This window comes from Durio zibethinus, chromosome 16, assembly GCF_047325235.1.
Source record: "Durio zibethinus cultivar Kanyao isolate XHJ-2024 chromosome 16, ASM4732523v1, whole genome shotgun sequence".
NCBI classification, from domain to species: Eukaryota; Viridiplantae; Streptophyta; class Magnoliopsida; order Malvales; family Malvaceae; genus Durio; species Durio zibethinus.
Window position 1 is genome coordinate 791341 of NC_143177.1, and position 12368 is coordinate 803708.

Sequence of the window (12368 nt, forward strand, 5' to 3'; positions counted from 1 at the left end):
AAGCAGTCAACACAGCTTGTTATTTACTTAACAGGTCACCATCAGTTCCTTTGGGCTTTGACATTCCAGAAAGAGTGTGGACAGGAAAAGATGCTTCATACTCTCACTTGAAAATTTTTGGGTGTAAAGCATTCATGCATGTGTCGAAAGAGCAGAGAGCAAAGCTTGACAGTAAAGCTACACAGTGTGTGTTTGTAGGATATGGTGATGAGGAATTTGGCTACAGGGTATGGGATCCAGTAAAGAGAAAGACAGTCAGAAGCAGAGATGTGGTCTTTCATGAAAAAGAAACCATAGCAGACCTTGAGAAAAATGAGAAGACTACACGAGTTACTGTTGAGTGTGATGTTTCAACACCGACAGGGATTTCACAGGAAAGAGCCATAGATGGTGAAAATGAGCCAAAAACAGAACTTGGGGATATGGATGAGCCAGCTACAGTTGGTGATGAGCCAGATGCTATTAGTTTTGAGTAGGGGGAGCAATCCTCTCTACCTGAGAGTGTTGAGCAGGGGGAGCTACCTTCGGTATCAAGTGATGTAGAGTCTCAGCCTAGGAGATCTACTAGAGAGCGCAGGCCATCTACCAGGTATTCAAGTTTAAATTTTATTTTAGTTACCAGTGAAGGGGAGCCAGAAAGCTTTCAAGAAGTGCAGGCTACTCCGGATAGAGAGCACTGGTTAAAAGCAATGAAAGAAGAGATGGAGTCATTACGAAAGAATGGTACTTATGATCTTGTTAAACTTCCAACAGGAAAGAGGCCATTAAAGAATAAATGGGTGTTCAAGTTGAAAAAGGATGGTGACAAACTAGTGAGGTACAAAGCTCGATTGGTAGTAAAAGGTTTTTCTCAGAAACCAGGCATCGATTTTGATGAGATTTTTGCTCCAGTTGTAAAAATGAGTTCTATTCGAGTGGTACTGAGATTGACAGCTAGTTTGAATCTTGAACTTGAGCAACTTGATGTTAAAACTGCATTTTTGCATGGTGATTTGCAGGAGGACATTTATATGAATCAGCCTGAGGGTTTTGAAGTGAAAGGGAAAGAGCACTTAGTTTGCAAATTGAAGAAAAGCTTGTATGGCTTGAAACAAGCTCCACGACAGTGGTACAAGAAGTTTGATTCTTTTATGGTGAGTCATAACTATAAAAGAACAGCAACGGATTCTTGTGTGTATGTTAAACAATTCCCTAATGGTAACTTCATTATCCTATTATTATATGTTGATGATATGTTGATTGTAGGACAAGATGCTAGTATGGTTTGCAGGTTGAAAGAACAATTATCTAAGTCTTTTGATATGAAAGATTTAGGTCCAGCAAAGCAGATTCTTGGTATGGACATTATCCGGGATAGGAAAGCTGGAAAGCTGTGGTTGTCACAGGAAAAGTATGTTGAACGAGTGCTTGGTAGATTCAACATGCAACATGCTAAATCAGTTAGCAGTTCACTTGCCAACCATTTTCACCTAAGTAAGAAATCTTGTCCAGTGTCTAAGGAAGAGCAACTAGCTATGTCTAGTATTTCTTATTCTTCTGCAGTCGGTTCTTTAATGTATCTTATGGTTTGTACAAGGCCTGACATTGCTCATGCAGTTGGTGTAGTGAGCAGATTTCTTTCTAATCCAGGAAAGGTTCACTGGGAAGCAGTGAAATGGATTTTTAGATATTTGAGGGGTACCTCAAAAATGTGCTTGACTTATAGAGTTTCACAACCAGTTCTAGAAGGGTTTACTGATGCTGACATGGCAGGCGATCTTGATGGTAGGAAATCTACTTCAGGGTATTTGTTCACTTTTGCAGGAGGAGCTGTATCTTGGCAGTCTAAGTTGCAGAAGTGTATTGCTTTGTCAACTATAGAGGCTGAGTATATTGCAGCAACTGAAGCATGTAAAGAAATGCTTTGGATGAAACGTTTTCTTCTTGAATTAGGGTTGAATCAGAAAGAGTATGTGGTATTTTGTGATAGCCAGAGTGCTTTAGATTTGAGTAAGAATACCATGTACCATGCTAGAACAAAGCACATTGATGTTAGATATCATTGGTTACGTTCAGTGATTGAAGAACAGCAGATGCTATTAAAGAAAGTCCATACTGATAAAAATGTGGCAGATATGTTGACTAAGATACTTCCCAGGGAAAAGCTTGAGCTTTGCAGTAACTTGGCCGGAATGAGTTCCCTGGCCAAAGTAAGTTCCAAATGAAACTGCTATGGTGATGAATATCCTCCTAATGGGGCTGGAGGGGGAGATTGTTAGGAAAATGGGGTCCAGTCCCATGTAAGTGGTTTTGGACCAAGTAAAGGCCATGGGCCTTGATCTTTTATTTTACACAGAGCCCTAGCTACTTAATAAAAAAGAGGTGGGGTTGTTTTAGGTGTGTGTCGAAAACCAAGCAGAGAAAGAAGAAAAGCCAGGAAAAGCAGAGAGAGAAAAATGAGAAGGGAGAGTTGGTTGAACGGAAGTCGATCCGTGGTCCGATTGAGTTGGAACCTTGTCAGGAGGTTTATGATTCAGAGTTTTACATTCTGAACAGTGAAGATCGGGTTTGAAGCTCTCTAGGAACAAATCCAAGGTGTATTTGTTGAGTCACTTATTTGGTGAGATTTCTCCAATTGTTTCTCTAGTTTTTTATTAGCTCTAGTTTTAGCTAGAGAAGAACTTTGTATAACTATTATTTGATAGTGAAGATTTTTCTGGCGGCCCGTAGTTTTTTCCCTCTACACTGGAGGGTTTTCCACGTAAATCTTGGTGTGCTTTATTTTTCCTGCGTATTTGATTATTGATTGTTGTCTATTGCTTCTGTATTGTTGTGATTATTGCTTCAGGCGCAACAAACCTCACATGCATGTTCCATTAAGGCTTTTCAAATCATCATATTAATAAACCATTTGCTGACTATAATTGAAAAAAAAAAAAAAAAAGGAAATAACATGGTCATATAACCTGTTCGACAATGCTGGAGAGATATATGCAGATGGTGCAATACATCCGAGCCTCAAACTATCAGCGTCAAATACTCCAATATTACCATCAGTGAAAGTAGCATAAACTAGTTGGCCATTGCAGGAATATGCTGCGCTAGATATAGGTGAAGAAAGTACTTCTTGTGGCATCCACTGCAATATAAAAGAACATTAAAAATTCGCTCACGCATGTTTAAATTCATTGAGTAGTGTGTAGCTTTTTACCCGACGCATGCATTCCATCTTGTTAGCATCATATCCCGCAAGTTGTGTTTCGTGGCACACTAAAAAGCGAACTTCATCAGAGTGGAATTGCACTCGAGGGTCACCCTGAGGGGTTTTTCCACCTGGCAGTTGAAGTGCAATTGATTTTATCTTTCCCTAGTTATCATTGTTCCAAGCAAAAAGCTAAAAAAAAAAAAAAAGAAGTCAACAACATCAGCAGTAATAATAATAACCACCACTCGTCATCTCTATCTATCAACTAGAAGAGAAAATAGAATCGGGAGGAAACATGAAGCATTAAAGATGATTACGGCATATAGCAAGGGAAAAATTGAAATATGGGAACCGTTAAGAAAGGTTCAATATCAGACATATTACAACCTTCTATAGGCAACCAAACAAGGCAAATGCAGAAAGACGTGTATCAGATCTCTTTTCGAACCTTAATCATGTTTTCATTAGAAATAATAATAGGCTCAAGGACACATAACCACACACAAAGAGGTTTGATGGTGAAGCATACCTGAGCATCAGCACCTGAAGAAACTAGGATGTTAAGGCTGGTGGAAAATGCTAAACCAGTGATAAGTTCTTGGTGACCCTTCAATTTTGTTTTGGCCTATAGGAAAAAAAACACCTCTTTCCATATTGAATATCAAAACGTACTGCTACTAATGAAAGATACAAAGATATACTTAAATCATTTACCTCATACACCCTAACATTGTAAATGTGGATGGCTCAGTCTTCCTTTCCAATCGCTATGATATTATTATCTTGAGGATGAAATGCAAGGAAGGTTGAAGCTGGAGGAGGTGGCATAAAAGTTGTCATTACCTGCAAATCGATGCAATTTCATATCAAGTAAAAGATTACCATGGATGGAATCAAAGTTGGCAAGAAACTCCACTCTAATACAAAATCTGGCAGTCACAACAGAAAAGATTTCAAAATACACATTAATTTACCTTGAATGTCATCATATTAAACAATGAAACCTTTCCACCACATGCAGACATTACAGAGGAGTCATTCTTTGACAGTGCTATGCATGGAACTGCGTCTTCAGCATTATCTGGGACATCATTAATCGTTAGAAGACCACTGTTTGGTTGCCAATGTTGTGGAACAATGCTAGCAGTGGCCTATAAAACCACAAAAGATGAAAAAAAAAAAAAAAGACAAGGAAACTTTTCTACCAATATCATATGTATAAAAAAGATACATGAACCTTCATAAATAAATTTGTATTTATATTTCAGTGAGTAATATATGAATGTCTGCAAAGCATAAATCACCTTGCCACTAGGATTTTGTTCACTGCGACTCCATTTCCATAGCTTTTGGACCCTATTTGTACCAAAAGCAAGAACTCCGGCACCGGAATTTGTGTAAAGAAGTCTAGCAACCTTGATAACAGGCGATTTAATAATCATAAAAATGATAGATCAAAAAGACACTCCTGAAATATAATGTTGAACACAAAAATGAAGAGAGAACAAAAATATATATATTAAAGTAAAACCTTACTAGCAGAATCCAAGTTGCCTGGCATGGTGACTGTTCGACACTGAGTAGGGTCAACAATATCAGTCAGTTCCCAAGGTTTGGTTTTATCAGACGCGTCCTCCAAATTTCTTGGCTTTTCAATGCCTCTACTCATCAGTTCAACTCCATTCTACAAGTAATTTTCAATAGAATTAGATGCTAGTTTGAAAACTTTTAAAATTGCGTCAGAACAGAAGACAAGCAAACTGCACCGAGCAACATGTCTGTACAACTGCTCAACTTTATTTTAATAATTTTTTATGCTCTCTAAAGTGCGAAGCAATTTGGCCAAAAAAAAGTGTGAAGCAATTGATACTCATTTTCCATTTTCTAACCAAAACGTTAACTATTGGCAGAAACTAAAGCTTAGTGCATTTGCAGCATACAAGAATGGGGGTAGGCCTGGAAGGACTATCTACACCATCTACTTTGCTAACAACTGGACCAATGCTTGTATCCATAGCAGAATTAGATACCGAATCCATAATCAAGCGGAAAACCAAGTTGTCAATAGAAGTTCATAACATAAACAAATGCAAAGCCAGGTAGCATTGCATTGGAAGATAATAACCTTCATCTCGAGTGGTTTTCGGGATGCTTCATAAGATTGAGCCTCCATTGCCCTTAATGCTCCAAGGCCATTGGCATTTGCAAGAATCTTGAATTCATTGTCTGCTGTAGTAGCAACAAGTAAATTCCCTTCTTTGTTGAATCTCAATCGGGGAAGATTCTATGCCATTCCATTATCAAGTAAGATAACCAATTTGAAATCAAAGTGTATGTTAATTCAACCTGCAAACGATACACAAAAAGGGAAGCTGAAATGAAAAAATAAGAAGCTAACCGGAAGTTCCCCCTCAGCTTCTGTGCTGGTGAGAATCTTTGTATTGTCCATATCCCAAAATTTAATCTGGCTATCATCACCAACAGCCAAAAAGCGATTCCTTGTCATGTCAAACTGTACTACACCAGTAGAGTTCTTTCTCAAACCAGAATACGTCCTTTTATTTTTCCTTCACTTTCATTCCATTCAACCAAGAATGAATCCCCTTCTTTACTTGTCCCACAAGAGAATAATCTGAATTGGAGAGAGGATTGTTAATTTATTACATTTCCTAGACGCTGAGGAGATTTGTAGCATCAGCGTAAGAGAAAAAGGATAACCACTGTAGATACTAGGTTGACTTTTCATCTGCTTACCTACTACCATCAGCATTGTAGCGCATTGTGGTACACCAGTGTCCAGGAGCGTCATAATCAACCCTAGAGCCCATATTGTCATACAACCAAGCCTTGATTTTGCCATCAACAGCAGTTGAAAATACAAACTGCAATATTATGACAGAAATTCATGCAATATTATATACACCCCATTTTTATTTACACTTTAAAATTTTTTTTTATTTTTACTAAATATACTCTACTTCTCACTTTTTATTTTTTATTTTTACTTTTTTCTGTATTTCTTTCTTCATCTCCTTAAATCAACCTTTTCGAAAATAAATATTCAAAAAGTTTTGAGATCTCTTAAAAATAAATATTTGAAAAACTTTAAAAATTTTTGAATATTCATTTTTAAGAAGCCTCAAAACTTCATGGATATTCATTTTCAAGAAATATGAGGTTTCTCGGATTTTTATATCCTAAAAGCTTTGAGTTCTTTGCTTTGCAAGAATGACAAATCTGTTAATAGAAATCTATAATCTTTAAATCACTAGGCACTGTTCGTTCAATAATATTTGTAATATTATTACAATTTTGACAAATGTGAATATGAGAGGAATTACTAAGTATGAAGAGGATTCGTGTAAATTGGTTGTTGCACTGTGTGCGATGAAGCATGACTATTTTATCACATATGGTGCAGTAGCCACTTGCATGAAAGCTCTTCCCAATTATTGATTTCTTTTAAATGCATGTTTGTTAGAATTTGATAAATGTTACGAATATTATTTATCGAACAATGCCTGACAAAAAAACTAAAAATTTTTATTGCTGAATTTAAACATCTTATATGTCAGAGCTTAAACAACCTACACAAACAATGTTAGCAGCAAATTGATAAATTCGACAAAATCTAATCTTTTGACCACAAATCTTTACAGTTGGATTTGCTAATTCTTTAATGATATTTTTTAGTAGTCCAAAGATTAAAGATCTCAATTTTCTTATTATCAAGAGTTTATAATTAAATATATATTTTAAAAACATTTATGTATTCTTGGAATTAAATTTTGAAAATTATATTGTGTTCTCAAAAATTCATTTTGAGAAAGCAATATAAATCTCATAAATGAATTTCCAAGATGTGTGTTTTATTCTTGGTAATCCATTTCCGACAATTATGTTACTTTTTTGGAAATGAATTTCAGAGAATGGATCTTATCCATAAAGTTGTGCCATTTGTTGGAGCTACAGAACCTGGTGGACCTCCATTTTGTTAAGACTTTAATTCAATCTTTAGTTATTCTGCATAGCTTATAGGTTTCTGTTTTGGCATTGGTGAATTTCAGAGTGGAAGGCGCTTGTTGTTGCAGTTGCTTCATCCAAACTGTTTACGCTATTTAAATCCTCATGATCTGCAATGCTTTTTTGTAGAACTATCTTAGACAGCAAACAACCTGCGCTACAATCTATCATGGTTTTTACCTTGTCAGAATGAGTCAGAAGTCAAATCTGAGCAAATTTCAAGGGATGAAGAATCTAGTAGGCGTCAGCCAGGAGTGATCCTGATGTGACACCAACTGAATCTGGTAAAAGTGATACTCCTGCAGAGACCCTTTAGTCTGCTGAGTGTGTGAAGAAGGATCCTTCCTTAAGGAGGAGGGATAAAGCTTCTACTCATCAGTGGGCTTGCTGAGGTTTGTTGCCCCCATTCCCCCATCAGGGTGATTTGTACTTGTATGGTTTTAAAGAAAAAATTTTTATCTGTCCATTTTATTGACCTCTTCCATTTTACAGTTGTTGTGCTTGATTCTTGATGCTTTGGACCTTTTTCTAGGATATATTTGCAATATTTCATTCCCTGTAATCAGCTTTTCTCTCCATGATCTTCCTGATGGAGGTGTGTTCTAGTTTCAAAAAAATCCAAAAGTAGGTTAGATGGAAGCCAGGAACCGTGTTGATAACTGAGCAGTTGTCTCTCTTTATGCAGTGTTAACTGTGAAAGTTCAAAGCTTGTCATTTGCTCAAAGTAAGGTCTGATTTACTCTTAGATGTTCAGACGACATTCTCTCCTTTCGAATTTAAGTCTTTTGTTGTACTTCTTTTATTAAACTATTTTCAATCCTTAATCTCATGATTTGATTGCCTCACTATATCTTGGTAATAATGCAGGTTGTTATAGGGGGTTCTGATGATGTTCTCCACCCAAGTTTGGATGAAAAGTTGAACAACTTGCATGAAGCTATAGCAGCACTTGTAGCAAAGCCTAAATATGAAGAATCTGAGGAAGAAAATGTGCTTGAAAATTGCCATTCCATTCGCACCATAAGGAAACTAGTCTTACATTGCTTTGCATTTGCTTCCACATTATTTTGGAAGAAATCTTTGTCAGCCACAAACAGGCATCTCACAAGTGAGTTTGTTCATATTTGCAAAAGAAAACATTTTAAAATTATTTGTTAGCACTGATTTCATCAACAAGGTCCTTGTAGTATAGCGGTGACTATTAACATAGAAAATCATGAAATTGAGTTCATCAATCTCCAAGCATTAATCGCTTCCTAAATTTTAATTCCCTATTCTTTATATCTTATCCTTCCTAAATTTTAGCTGTGATTTGCTTTGTAATTGAAACTTTTAACTGATTGTTTTATAAACTGCTATGTTAAATATGAATATGTGACTAAGAAACTAGTACAAAATAATAGAATAGAACAACAAACGAGAGTTTCAAAGACATAGATATATGCAAAGTAACCTGCTTGGCAAAGTCTAGTATCTGAGCTTAGTTACTGATTGATATTAATTAAAGATTCCATCAATATATATACAGATAATTAGTTCATGCCTAATAAATGAAAAACACAAGTTTTATTAGGTTCAGTCACTTCTAATTTTTCTCGCCATACAAGGTAACTGAAAATGTCCCATTATGCAATATTTAACTGGAGATAGTTACTGTTTTCCAGGATTCTAGGAAATGTTCCAGTCATGCTTGCCAAACCACAAACTTTCATGAACTCAAGTGGTGAGTCTGTAAGTGAGCCATCTCAAAGGACCTGTCTATCGTTTTTGAGGGTTAAAGATTCTCATCTTATCGAAATTATCATAGTTCTAATGATTGGGTTCATAGTTTCATATGACAAGATTCCATTGAAGCAAGTACTTGTGGTAATTTACTTTCTTTAATGTGACTAATGCTAATGTTTCCCTCCCCTCTGCACCAACTTTTCCCTTTGACAGATTTTTAATGACTCAGATTAGTCTTTCGCCAAACTGAGACCACTTCCAAAAGGTGGACATAATGGGTGTTTTCTTTGTCAGCATTTGTTAGATCATCCCTTTACATCTTACATAGCCTTTATCAATACTGATTTTTCAAACTTTGTTTGGGGTTATATCATTTGGATTTTTTTTACATAGCCTTTATCAACACTGATTTGTCAGCATTTGTTATATCATGCCTTTACATCTTACATAGCCTTTATCAACACTGATTTTTCAAACTTTGGGGTTATAAACCTCTAGTTGTAACTTATCACAACCTTCAACATAAATTCCAAAGAAGCAGATGCAAACTAAATATGCTCTTTCACTGGTGTTATTTATCATTTTGCCGCCTTGGTTTTTTGAAAAGGACCCTGTGAATTTTTACAATTGCTTTTCAAATATGATTTTGATCATTTTATCTGACATTATGATGTGACAGAATAATTGGAAACGCCGGTTTTAACTTTTCTTCCTTAAGATGTCTTTCTTTTGTTATTATATCAGACTTAAAATTATTATTACATTAAAAAGGCAAGATTTGTTATTATATCAGACTTAAAATGATACTATGGCATTTTCAGTTCTAGGAGCTTTATATGACTAAACTCTTTTTTTATTATTATTACATTAAAATGGTAAAATCTTAGTATAAATAGAGGAAAGAGAAGAGATTTAGTTTGAAATCAGATCTTTAATATCCCCTCAAGTACTTTTAACCGTTAAACTACTGGGGCACGTCTAAACTCTAAATCTAGCAATAATGTATTTTCTTTTTCACTTTATGAGTTTTTAAGCCCATAAAAGTGAATATGTTTTCTAGGTAAAAATTATTTTTCTCCTCCCAAGATGAGAAGTATAATGATCGTTTAAAAGGGAGCTGTGATTCATATTATGTATTTTTTATTATATATTTAAATTTTTTATTTTTTAATTAAAGTTTGGAGTAATTTTATTCAAAACTTCAAGTAAATTTCCTTGGATTACATTCATATGATTTTAGTGTAACAGAGATATTCATCATTGGATTCTTAATTTTGGAGGTGTGCATTTACGAATGTTGTTGGATACATGAGATAAGAATAACATTTTCCATCATTGTTAAAAAATATGAAGAATTGGAGTTGGAGTATTCATTCTATCGGTTTTGTTAATTTTGAATCGAATTATTAAAAATCAAATTAATTAAATTATTTTATTTTATTTTTATTAATCGAATCAAATTTATTAATTTTAAAAATTAATCCATCAAATTTAATTTAATCAATTTAATTAATATTTTTAATTAATTGAATAATAGATATATTTAAATTAAATCATATTTTAAACTATTAATTTTTATATCTTAAACAACTTAAATAAAATTATCTAATAAAATATTTAAATATCAAAATATTATATTAAAAACTCTAATATTTTATGAAATAAAATGATTCATTTCATATATTTTTTTATTTTATATTTAATTTTATATTTTAATTAAAATTTTGATTAATATAATTAATCCAATTTCAAATTAAATTCATCAAAAATTAAAATTATTGTAAATTTATTTTATTTATTAATTAAAATTAATTTAATAATTAATTAATTAATCAAGTTGAAACCGACTTATAAATACATGTAATTGAATCTTGTGAAGGATACGGCAGATGAATCGACGTTAATGCAAGGAATGTGATCTGAGGCTTGTGTCAGCTAACATGGCCAATCTACAATAATTTGATTTGGCAAAAACGGCAAGGAAATCGGATGCAGGCTGATAACAGTGAAGAAAGTAGGTAGGCTGTCAATTTCTAGTTTGTCCTATTTAAAGTTTGGAATCTGACGCCTTTCTTGGATATGGCCATGATGGACCACATAAACCCATTATGAATTATATCACTTTTGCACTTGTCTGCACGTGATTCATTTAATTTCAATATAAAATTCAGGTGTTCTTTACTCAAAAATTATTTTTAGATCGAATTTTCTTTTTTTCTCTTTTAAACGAAACATCACTTTCAAAAGCTAAAATCCTTAAAAAAAACACCCATATCTTGTTATTATCCTAAATCTCTATATTTTTATTATTTAATACATATTTATTAGATATTTTAATTTACAACAGCATTTTTTACAATAATTTATTAAGAATTTAAAAATCTTAAATCATATTTTTCATGGCACTTTTAAAAACATTTTTAAAAAAAAGTTGGGTCTGCTTCAAAACCGTAATCTAGAAGTTGGGTACTGCAAATTGAAAGAATGAATAGCGTAGGAAAAAGGAAAAGAAAAAAAATTGTACGATTTTAACAATTGATAAGGTTCCTCGTTTTATTGCCAAATATTCTTATTGGATAGAAAATTTAAAATATAAAGTATTGAAAAAAAAAAGCGAAAAAATAGAAAAATATATATTTCTTTTTATCATATCCTTGTCAGGTAAAATAAAAAAAAAATTTTATTATTATTTGGTAGGATTAAAAAATAAAAAAAATAAAAATTATGTTATTTTATTATTATACTTTTGTAAATTAAAAAATAAAATTTTAAAAATGATAAATAATTTTGTAAGTATGCTCACTTAACTTATCATTTTTTATGGAAAAATCACTCTCTTTTTTTTTCATTAATCTTTTTAATTTAAATAATTTATTTTAGATAAAAATAAAAATAGTAACAATCTTTCCTTTTTTTTTTCTTAGTAAATTCAAATTACAGTTATTATTAAATATTTTCATTAACTTTTTATTTTGAAAAAAATATATTCCTTAACTTCTTATTATTCACAACATTGTTAAAAACTTACACATATTTGATTTAATGATAAATTATATTTTTTTTTACTTAAAGAGTGAAATTTAAACTTTTTTCAATATAAAAAATAGTATCACTACGAAAAGCTTGAACTGTAGAATTTTGTTTTTAGCCTCTGGAAATGTATTTATTAATTGTAAGAAATATTAAAAAGTCGCTTTCCAAAGATCTGGTTGATGAGATTCAGCTTCAACATTTTAAAACAGGAGAAATTGCTTCAACATGGACTTTGTTTACCTTGATGAAGATATCTATGTGGAATACATTATTTTAATGACTAAAAAATTAGAAAAATCTAAAACGTTATAACAATTAAATTTAATAATTTAAATCACAATAAAATAAAATAATATAAAAATTAAAAAATAATATAATTTAAAATTTTAATAAAATAAAAAAT

At 32.7% G+C, this 12368-nt stretch overlaps 1 long non-coding RNA gene across 1 annotated transcript; it reads right to left on the reverse strand.

Moving 5' to 3' along the window:
• Positions 1 to 3883: 3883 nt before the first annotated feature.
• On the reverse strand, positions 3884 to 6510 carry LOC111298583 (uncharacterized). Its single transcript, XR_016328522.1, has 2 exons — positions 4489 to 6510; positions 3884 to 4335 (listed from the first exon to the last, which is right to left on the reverse strand). It is a non-coding gene; the product is annotated as an uncharacterized LOC111298583 (long non-coding RNA).
• Positions 6511 to 12368: the final 5858 nt, after the last annotated feature.